Raw genomic sequence first — 11,758 nt, forward strand, 5'->3', positions numbered from 1 at the left:
TGTGTGTGTGTGTGTGTGTGTGTGTGTGTGTGTGTGTTTTGGTATTTCTAGATCTCTGTAATCTTTTACTCTAGAATCCACCATATCTCATTGACTTAACAAAATGGAAACTTAATTTCCAAATAAGATCACTTTTATATATTGTTATTATGCGCTGTTGAGTCAGAATTGACTCAGTGGGTTTCCAAGGCTATAAATTGCATGGCCGGAAGCAGCCCATCTTTTTCCAATAGAGAAACTCGTGGATTTGAATCCCCTGCCTTTTGGTTGGTAACAGAAGACCCTTTCCTAAATATATCATTGTTGTTGTTGTTATGTATCATTGAACCAGAAAATACTCATAGAAATAACCTTCATCTGGTTTTCCGAGACAGTAAATCACATGGGAGGAAATTGCCCATCCAGCTGCAGAGCAGATGGTGGATTTGAACCACTTGCATTGGGTTGACAGTGCAATTCCTTAACACTAGACCACCTGAGCTCCTTTCTTCTAAATATAGCCGTTAGGCTTTCAAAACATGTTTTGGAGATGCTATTCAATCTATTCACACATCATTTACCACATGCTTAGAGCGATTGGTCCCTAGAATGCTGATGCTCACTTTGTCTGGCTCAAAAAAGTAACCTGTTTCTTGCTATCCACCTCTAAAGCTTTGTGGATGCATGTACTCCTGTGAAATAATGCATGTACTAGTTGAGTTTGATAAATAGTCCACAAAAGCAAGAAGGATCATCTATTGTTGGCCACCTGACCAGTTGGCACATATTTCCAGTTACATTTGGGCACTCAGCTGCTGCTTGGCAAGAGCATCATCCCCTGCTTCAAAACAAAACAAAAACCAACACTCCGTAAACATTCAAGTTTACCACATTGCTTTCTTTACACTGCAAAGCCCATTGTTTGTTGTTAATGAGAGTAATTTTTCCCTGAAAGTAAAGAAAAATACCCATTGAACACAAAAGTGGACATATTCTTCTATGGGTTTAAAAGTAGATGTAATATGAAATGAGCATCTAATCTAGCACTTTTGATTGCAATACAGACTACCAAAGCATTTACGTGAAAACAATCCAAGTGAATTTAAAATTTTTATCACCCAGCAATGGGCAGTTCTGGGTTATATGCATATAAATCAACACGGGCTGCCAGGGTTCCAGCTGTGCGGGTGTTTTTGCCACAAAAATGTGCATATAAGAATTATCTGCATGTTCAGTTTCTCATGGAAGATCCTGGATTCAGCTGGGAGGCAAGGGCTATCCTGAAAAATCTCAATGAAAAGGTTTTTTTCTTTAAAATGTAGCTTGTCCTGGAAACACATCAGAGCATGAAAGCCGTTTCAAGCTTTAGAATGTTTCTTTGTTTCTTTGAAAGGCCTTGTGGTACTTGTCAGTCTACGAAAATCCTTGTGCCACCCACAATAATAACATTAAAACATGAATCTGCAAATGTTAACCAAAAGAAAAAACCAAAAGAAGATGAGCAAGCTATGTAAACTACGGGTTTAAAAAAAATATAATCTTAATTAAAGAGAAAAATAGCAACAACTGTTCTGGTGGCACAGTTTCAGATATTCCTGCTAAAAATAGACAGATGAAGAAATTGTGTTCAGTCCTCTCAGTAAAGGTCATATACACTGAACCATCCAAAAGCTGTAAGATTGAGCTGGTTTCCAGAAAGATTATGAATAATTAATTCTTAATCCACTCTTCTTGTTTTAGATTCCAAAAGTAATTTTCTATACTTTGTCATAATGTTTGAATATGCATGTGTGTATATCGTATGTGTGTGAAATGGCCAAAGATCTCACTGATTTCTTTCTTGGATTAATGGTAAAAACAAGCAAACAAGGAAAAGCAAATATTCCAAATCTGATTTGTGGGAAAGAATTAGATTTTCATCAATGAAGGCATCTGCTCCACAATTTTATCTTCTTAGTAAAACCCAGTGTTTTGCTTATGAAATGATAGGCTTAGATATTTGAACTATAAATAAAGTGATGAAATTCGATCCTTGAGTATGCCACATGAAATTAAAGAAATACACTTCTCTGGCTTATAAATAATATTATTTTATATCATTATCCATTCTTAAAATTAAATATGTATTTAAGAAGAAGCTAGACTCCCCTCCTCAAAGTATATGTTATATGACATTTGGGGAAAAGAAAATTGTGAGGTTGGAAGAGATATCTGTGGTATCCAGAGGGCAGAATTAATAAGTATAAAGAAAAGAAAATGAAGGGGCACAAGAGACTGTAGAGGATAAAGGAACAATTCTATATTTTGATTGTGGTAGAAGTTAAGTAGCAGTATAAAGTGTACCTCAATAATCAAGGAAGATGTGTTAAAAATTCACGATAAGCAATGGAGGCAGACTCATTGGCATATATGCAAATGTCATAATCTTAATTGCTGAAATTGAAGAGGATTTAAAGCACTCACCAATGAAGATGAAAACTACAGCCTTCAGCATAAATTATATCTCAATTCTTTTAAAATAAAAGAACCATTGCAATTGGAGCAATAAACAAGGCCATAATAAATGAAGAAAGGACTGAAGTTATAAAGGATTTTCATTTTGCTTAAATTCATAATCAATGCCTTGTAAAAGCAGCAGGAGGGGCGGAATAATGTATACTGCATTGAAACAGATGAGGGAGAGATTTGTTTAAAAGGGATATATGAATGGGTATTCTTGTCATTACAGAAGTCCAGAGTGAAGGCTACATCGTGGAGTGGACTTGGGGGGAGGGATTGCACAAGAGTGAATTGAGGGGCGAGGGGGTGGTCAGGAACAAAAGTACAACAATGAATGACTGGAAACCCTATGTCTCTGTAAACTTTTATTAAAATCCAATAAATAATTTTTTTAAAGGCAGTAGTCAAGAAATTATTGTATTGAGCACAGCTGCTACAAAAGATCACTTCAAAATGCTAAAAGTCAAACATGTTCACTTGAGGACAAAGGTTTGCCTGATCCAAGCTATGGTATCTTCAGTCATCTTGTACGCATGTGAAAATTGGATAATGAATAAAGAAGACCAAAGAGGAATTGATGCCCTTGAATTTTGGTGTTGGTGAAGAATATTCAGCCTCTTTAGGGTATATTCCCAGTAGTAGAATTTCTGGGTCAAATGGTATCTCTATTTGCAACTTTTTGAGAAAGCGCCACACAGCCTTCCACAGTGGTTGCACCATTTTACACTCCCACCAACAGAGAATAAGGGTTCCAGTCTCTCCACAACCTCGCCTGCATGTTTACTGCATTGAAGCCGATGAGGGAGAGAATAGTTTAAAATTAATATATTTTAGGGCATTATGATTATCCTAAGAGTCTGGAACGAGGGTTGCAGAGTGGAGTATACTTGGGGTGGGAGTGGGGATGTGCGGGGGAGGGGATTGTGTACCAGTGAAGGAGTTTTTCTTTTGCTTTTCAAGGAGAGGAGCGAACTAGGGGTGGGGTTGCGGGTGAGTGGGTGGGGAGAAAAGGGCAACAATGAATGAATGGAATTCCAAACTCTCTGTAGATGTTCATTGACAATAATAATAATAATAATAATAATAATAATAATAAGAAGAAGAAGAAGAAGAAGAAAAAATAATTGACCGTAGATATAAGGGGGGGGAAAGAATATTCAGCCTACCATGGGCTGCCAGAAAAATTAACACATCTGTCAAAAACGAAGTGTAGTCAGAATGCTCCTTAACAGCAGGGATGGTGAGACTGTGTTCCATATACTTTGGACATGTTATCAGCAGGGGTCAGTCCTGGGAAATGACATTCTGATTGGTGGAATAGGGAGTGAGCAAAAAAGAGGAAGACCCTCTATGAGATGAACTGACATAGTGACTGAACAATGACGTAAGCCCAGCAGAGGCTGTGAGAATGCATGACTGAGTCGGCTCTGGTTCTGTTTTACACGGAGTTGTTGTAAGTCAAAGGTGACTCAGCCAGGCTTGTAAACTATCAATATTGTTGTTGTTGTTGTTGTTGTTGTTATGTGCCGTCGAGTCACTTGCAACTCATAGCGACCCTATGTACAACAGCCCTAAAGCCTGCTCTGTCCTGTGCCAATATCACTGTCTCCAACACACCCACCCCAGTTACCCCAGTCACTGAATCAATCCACCTTATAGAGGTTCTTCCTCTCCTGCACTGTCGCTCTTCCCTCCCAAGCATGACTTCCCTCTCCAAGGACTGGTCCCCTCTTGCAACATGTCCAAAATATGTCAGATGAAAACTCAGAATCCTTGCCTCCAAGGAACATCCCAGTTTAACTCTCTCCAGGATGAACCTGTTCATTTCATTAGCAGTCCATGGTACATTCAATACTCTTCTCCAGCACCACAGCTCGAACGCATCAATTCTCCTTCTATCCTCCCTAGTCATTGTCCAGCTCTCTGATGCATAGCAAGTGATTGCAAAGACCATGGCCTGTATCAGGTGCACCTTAGTCTCCAGAGAGACACCGTTGTTCCTGAGTACTTTAGAGAGGTCCCTAATAACAGACTTTCCCATCGTGATACGCTTTTTGATTTCCTGACTGCTGGTGCCAAGAGTGTTGACTGTGGAGCCGAGCAAACTGAAGCTGGGAACAATCTCAATCTCTTCGCCATCCATCCTGACGCTGCCAATTGGTCCATTGGTGAGAATCTTTGTCTTCTTGACGTTGAGCCTCAGTCCATATTGAAGGCTGCAGTCCTTGACCCTTCGCAGCAAGTGCATGAGCTCCTCCTCAGTTTCAGCAAGCAGGATTGTGTCATCTACATAACGCGGGTTATTGATGAATCTTCTACCAATCCTGATGCCACATTTCTACTCATACAGCCCAGCCTCCCGGATAATCTGTTCTGCATATAGGTTGAAAAGGTACAGAGACAGGACACATCCTTGGCATACACCCTTCCTAATTTTGAACCATGCAGTGTTTCCTTGCTTTGTTCTGATGACTGCCTCCTGGTCCAAGTACAGGTTTTGCATTAGCACGATCAGGTGTTCTGGATCAACCACAGTTTGTTATGATCCACACAGTCAAACGTCTTTGCATAATCAATGAAACACAGATAGATATTCCTCTGCTACTCTCTGCTTTCAGCTAAGATCCATATAACATTAGCTACAATATCCCTAGTACCACGACCACTTCTAAACCTAGCCTGCACTCTGGCAATTCTCTGCTGATGTGCTGTTCCTGTCGTTTTTGGATAATCTTCAGCAGAATCTTGCTTGCATGTGAAATCAGTGGCATTGTTCTATAATTTCCACAATCTGTTGGGTCACCCTTCTTTGGAATGAGAGCAAATATAGATCTCTTCCAGTCAGTTAACCAAGTGGTTGTTCTCCAGATTTCTTGGCACAACTTGGTGAGTAGATCCAGGGCAGCATCTGTTAATTGAAAAATCATTGGAAACTATCTATATGCCTAAGTAAAAAAAAATCCATCACTGGAAGTCCCATGGAACACAGTTCTGCTCAGACATATGTGAGTCTCTATGAGCCAGTATCAACTCAACAGCAACTGTTTTGTCAATATCTCATAATATATATTTCTGCCTCTCATCTATTACGTGTAGCTTTGCTTGCAAGAATTGTCTTCTTTGTATTTCAATGCATACGTCGGACTCAGTCCAAAGAGATTCTCACTTTCTCCCCAAAGTCCTCTCCACTTGTAACCTACCCCTTTTCAGTCAGTGAAAATTTCTTTATTCTGTTTGCTTTGGTCAAAAGCAATTGTGTAAGATTTGATAATTTTCTTTCACCATGTATTTGGTCTGCTGGCCAGTTCTGCCAACTGCATATTCAAAATAGATGCAGAGTCATATCACTCGCCGTAATCTCCACTGTTCCCTTCTTGGTCAGAGCCATTTTACTTCTTTCCAGCTGCCATGTGTTTTCAACAAAGCAGTCAGAGGAATCTGTAATCTTTCAAAACATAGATTAGATCATAGCATTCCCATGCTCTGAACCCTCCAATGGCACCCAAGCACCCAAGCACGTGATCTGTATCCTCATCACCTTTTGACCAAAGTGATTACTGCTCTCTCCTGTAACTACTATAGCTGCAGGAACTTCATTGCATTTCTTATAGTTTATCCAGCTATTCTCTTTCAGGGCCTTTATTCATAGAGTGCCTTAATCTTGAAGACCCTGGTCACATACCTGAGTAGCTTTTAAACTGGTCATACCTGAAGTAAATCTTTCATGTTTCCTCAAGAGATTTTGAGTCATAGATCATGTTTCTATCCCGCTTCCAACTATTACTTACTAAGTATACACATACATATACATGTGTTGGCACACACACACATACAACTTACAGATTATTCTTCCCCATACTCCAAATAGGGCATTTGGCACCAGAGATCATTGCTATAACCTCAATGTCTAGAGCAGTGTTTTACACAAAATAAAGAGTGACTGAATCAATTGAAATGCTTCGCTCTTTCTGAATTTGTTATATTTTGCATTAGACGCTCCTTTGAGTAATTTTATACCTCACCATATTTAATTTTTTAACCTGTAGAAAACAAAAAACTCTGTTAGCAACCAGCCCACTTTTATGTCCTGAGCACATGCCGTACACCATTGGATTTATATTAATCCCCTTCCTTTTCTAGTATTGCTTTTTAAAACTCCTTGAAACTTCTCTCCAGTCAAACAAGTTTTCCTGCAGACACTCCTAGACTACTTTCCATGCCTACATCAGACCTGTGGTGTAGTAAATGAGTTTTGAGAAATTGCCAAATTAGAACCAATGCCTTGCTAACTTTCTAGTGGATTTTCTGAGGTTGTAAATTGCAAAGGAGATTGATGAGCCATCTTTCTCCTGTAGAACAGCTGGTGGATTTGAACTGATAGGGAGGCACAGAGTTAGTGTTAGCAGTACAACTCCCTACAGACTTTGTGCCCAGAGCTCCCTAGAGAAATGACCAAAGATAGACAATACCTAAGAAAATGGTCGTTTTCAATGTGTTTTTACTTTAAAACATTGGAGATATTTTTACAATTCAGATCTCTCCTTTTGTACGAATGGTTTCAAACTTCTAGTTCTTTCTTGCATATTGTTTTCCACAGCCTATAAACCATCCTTAAATGTTGCCTGATAAATGACATTTATTTTTAATTTATTTTTAAGGGAGTCTTTGGTGTGTGTTTTTAACTTTTTTCTTTCTAGACAACTTTTTATTTCTGCTTAAAATTACACTTGCTGAATGACATAAAAAAGAAACTGTCCTTTCTTCTTAGTACCTTTGATGGTATCACACCTGGGCAGACACCATCTGTATCTCTCCCTGTTATCGCTAAATCATTACAGTTTTCTTCTGTTAGGTGCTTCAAGAACTATGTATATGATGATAAATAAGCAACAGATTAACAAGAAATACTTTGTGAGAAGAAGAATAAATCATTATCCATTTTCAATATAAAGGGAAATTCTCCCTAATAAAACTAACTTGAATATAATAATCTGCATTGTATTCCAACTGGTGCTGAGCAAAAGAGAAGCGATGAAGTATGCCAGAGATGTTAAGGATGGATTTCTGATTTGTTGTTCAGAGGGCCATTATGCGTCATATTGTACTCAATGGAATTTAACAAATTATTAATGGATTTTTGCAGTTGAAGGTCCTTCATTGACTGGAAACTCATGTTATCCCTAGTAGTTATCATAGTTAGTTAACTACTATGGATGGAATTAACACAGATTCTATTTTCAAGAGACATTTCTTCCTCCCTCCTATTTTGAGTCCCCATCAAGCTTAGGAATTCCTGGTGGCATAGTGCCTATAGTATAGGGCTGTTACATGAATGTTCAGTAGTTTGAATTCATCAGTCACTCTGCAGAAGAAAAACAAGTACTATCTTCCTATAGAGAAACATAAAGTTTTAGAAATTTGATAGTGAATTGCTATCCTTCACAATCTCCTAAAATCAGTGATTTTAATTTCTCGCTAAAATGAACCATTAGCAAGCCAAGCTTTATTACTTTCTCACCTTTGAAGATACTTAGTTGGGAATATTGTGGGATTTCATAATAGTTCTTTCCCTTAAACATCAAGTAAAGACAGAAATCTAATAATAGTTCATTCTGCTCAGGTCAGGTGCTTCTCACTTGTTTTACAAATGCAGGAACAGAAGACATTAATGAGCCTTTGTAGGTTTGGCCTTGAAACTAGCCCATTTTGAAGAAGTAACTCTGTAGGTTGTCACTCCATAGCATCGGTATGTATGTAGTCATTGGTTGCAAAGGAAGTTTTCAAGAAATAAGAATCCTTTTTTAGATTTTATATTTTTTTGTAATTGGTTTTCTGTGACTAGGTATGTAGATTCATCAGTTTAAAAATCAAAACAAAGATAAAATTTAGAATTTTAGATGCTGTCATAGCTTCCATTTTGCTCAGCACCATTGGAACACAATTCAGATTATTATGTTCAAGATAGATTTTTTGTTTTGTTGGGTTATTTTGTAATATACACTTTTTACTTTACACTGGTTTACTTACAAAGTTCATATATATTGTTTTTCACACCAGATCTTTCCCATTTCCTTATCCCACTCCTCCCTATACCCAACAAATTGCCCAACCCCATGATTATGTCCCCCACCCATCCTCACCCTTGTGCTCCTCAGGGAATTTCCCTTTATATAATTGTGAAGCTTAGTCTCACATATTTTGGACATGTAGCAAGGTGAGGTTATTCTGTGGGAAGGGACATCATGCGTAGAGGGGTGGGGAATCAGTAAAAGAGAGGAAGACCTTCACTGAAATGGATTGACACGGTTACAGCAGCAATGGGCTCGAACATATTTTTTTTAAATTTTATTTTATACTGCTTTACATACAAAGTTCATAAAATTTATTATAACCCTGACAAGAAGCAAATTATTAAGGGAAGCAAGAGTCGTAATGTTAAATTGCATATTGCTTAGAATCTCATAAGAATGGGAATAATGGGAAATAAAGGAAAATGGGAATAAAATTCAAGACTCAATAAAATGAACATTAAGGCACTCTGGTGGCCTAGTGATAAGAAGCTGTGATGGAATCTGGAAGACAAATGGTTCGGATCCACCAGTTGCTCTGCAGAAGGATGGGCAATCTCTCCCCCACCCCACCGCCGCTATTAACTGCCTCTGAAAACCCACCAGAGGGTCAGCTATGAGTCGGTTCTGATTCTACGGTACAACAACAAAATTAACTTTAAAAAGGAAAGAAAGGAGTTAACACAATTGGTTTCTCAGAGAGTAACTGTCTCAGTTACTTCCTGCTGCTATAATAGAAATATCGAAAGTAGATGGATTTCACAAAGTGCAATTCATTCTCTGTTTAGGGAAACAGAAGTCTGAATCTAGGCATCAGCCCAGGGGAAGGGTTTCTGCTTCTGTCAGTTCCAGGAGTAAGTTTTCATCACCTTTCAAAATCTGTGGGCCCAGCATTCCTTGAAGCTGACCATGTGTCTTAGCATCAAGTCTTCTCCTGGGTCTTGGAGGTTCTCAGTGAAGGGCACCTGGTTTCAAAGGGCACTCTCTGTCTGACTATCTTTGTGTGTGTGTATCAGAGCATTCCTTGTCTGTTCATTCAATTTCCTTTTACATCTTGAATGATAAAAGGTGATGTAGGCCACACCCCTGGGAAACTCACCTTACATTGAATCAGGGCTGTGACTTCCTGTAAGTAAGGGTGTTGCATCTTCTCCTAATCTCCCCCTGTAACTGACTGATCAAATCAGATCACATCATGAAGGTGAGTATATCATTATGTAATTACCAAGTTATATCCTTGCATAACTACCAAACTACAAAGAATCATGGCCTAGGAAGGCACAATTCTCCCATGTCAATAAATAAGGACAGCCTCTTCTAATGGAAAAAAGATGCTACTCAAAGTTTATTACTTTTTTAAAATAGAAAGTGGAAAATAAAGTTGTGAAGATAGTGTAGTTTCAGATGGGTTTCATCTCACATCATGTAGTCAGCACAGAAAAATTAAAACTAGAGACAAGCTATTTATCACAGACTCTGATAACTTGCTTCTTTAAGTTAAATTAGGATTATAAGAAATATATATTATTCGAGGCTGGTGCTCACGTGGAGGTGGGGACACCTGGCCAGCGGGAATGATCACTAAGACTCAGCAAGCAGATGCAGGCTCTGAGCTGTCAGAAAAGAAAAAGAAGAAAAAGAAAGTGGTCAGAGTCAGAGATTCAGTTCCAGGTCTAAAAGATGATTATCTCACTGAGGTTTCTTCTCAGAGAGGTCCATCCCGCTGTAACAACATGGTCAGGCACCTGAAATGCCTCTAGTGAAGAAAAGGAAGAAGGAGAAGAAACTTCTTAGTGAAAACCATTTAGAGCCCAAAACTGTGCTTCCTGCCAGGCGGGCCGAAAGGTCACCCAGCTCCAGGAATCAGATCGTTGATTCCCAAGTGAGGAGAAGAAAAAGAAGAGGAGGTCCTTGTCTGTGCCCCACAGACTAGGGGCAGAAACCTCCTTGAGCCCTGGACAAGCCAAAGAGGGTACCAGAGGTGTCAAGAAGCTCAAAAAACACAAGCAGGAGAAATGCACTCAGCACAGTGTGGCCTTGATGGTCCAGAACCCCAGGCCCGTGGAGGCTGGGGATGCAACCTGTGCTTGTGCACTGAGGGTGAGTGAGGAGCTGGCGGCCTTGGGGCAGAACAGAAGCAGGGGAGCCCCAGGGAACACCAAGTCAAGATAAAGAAGAAGAAGAAGATGCACCAGGAGGGAGACGTGACCCTCAGCCACCTCCAAGCCTCCAAGTCCATGGGGAAAGGGGGTGAAAAGAAACGAGCCAAAGTCGAGGTTCTGGAATACATCCCAGTAGGAGATGGGTCCAGAAACCCAGTGAAGAAGAAAAGCAAATCCAAGAAGCAGACAGAACCTCTAGGCATGGAGGAGTTGGCCCTGAAGAAGAAGAAGAAAAAGAGAGCCAGATATTGAGAGAACCTTATGAGGAGGAGCCAGACCCCGAACTAGAAGTGGTCCTGAAGAAGAAGGGTACCATGGATGAGGCGCACATAGACAAGGTGAGGAGAAAGGCTTTGCAAGAAGAGATTGACCATGAGTCAGGCAAGACAGAAGTTTTGAAACCAAAGAGTGGACAGGAACCAAGTCTGGCCTGTGGGACACAGCTGGATTTGAAACCGAGGACAAGAAACTGAAGTTTCTCAAACTGATGAGTGGCTTTAAAAATCATTCTCCCTCAGTCCCCCAAGCGTGACCTCGAGGCCTAACATGGCACTCAGCAAGGAGGGGGCCAAAACCCTGCAGGAGAACCTGCAGCAGGACTACGACCGGGCCATGAGCCGAAAGTTCAACCATAGGGCCGTCCTCGGCTTCTCCCGAACCCCGGACAAAGTCTTCTACATCGACAGAAATGCCTCCAAGTCCATCAAGATTGAGGATTAAACTCTTGGGTCTTGTTGGGGAAAAGGGAGGGAGGAAGGTCAAAACTGCTTTTCTGTAGATGTTCATTGAAATGAAAAATAAATAAATTAATTAATTAATAAAATAAAAAACCAAACTGCTTTTCTTCCTCATTTATGCAACTGAGCATTGTCTCATAGTGAACAGCTGCAAAGATTACTGACAGTGAACTTGATGTACTTGAAGAAACATGTGGTGGTAGCTCCTGTGTCTCAGAAGCCAAGAGAACAGTTGCGAAAATCTAGACTTTTCTGTGTTGAACATTCCACCTCAGAAGAGACCTGTGTTTACCAGTAATAGATGACGACATTT

At 39.8% G+C, this 11,758-nt stretch overlaps 1 pseudogene; it reads left to right on the forward strand.

The window, feature by feature from the left end:
- Nucleotides 1-10,120: 10,120 nt before the first annotated feature.
- On the forward strand, nucleotides 10,121-11,428 carry LOC102862607 (annotated as a pseudogene).
- The last annotated feature ends 330 nt before the right edge of the window (nucleotides 11,429-11,758 follow it).

The sequence above is a fragment of the Elephantulus edwardii genome, unplaced genomic scaffold (genome assembly GCF_000299155.1).
Source record: "Elephantulus edwardii isolate Elephantulus edwardi_28Jun2011 unplaced genomic scaffold, EleEdw1.0 scaffold00177, whole genome shotgun sequence".
Taxonomy (NCBI): Eukaryota; Metazoa; Chordata; class Mammalia; order Macroscelidea; family Macroscelididae; genus Elephantulus; species Elephantulus edwardii.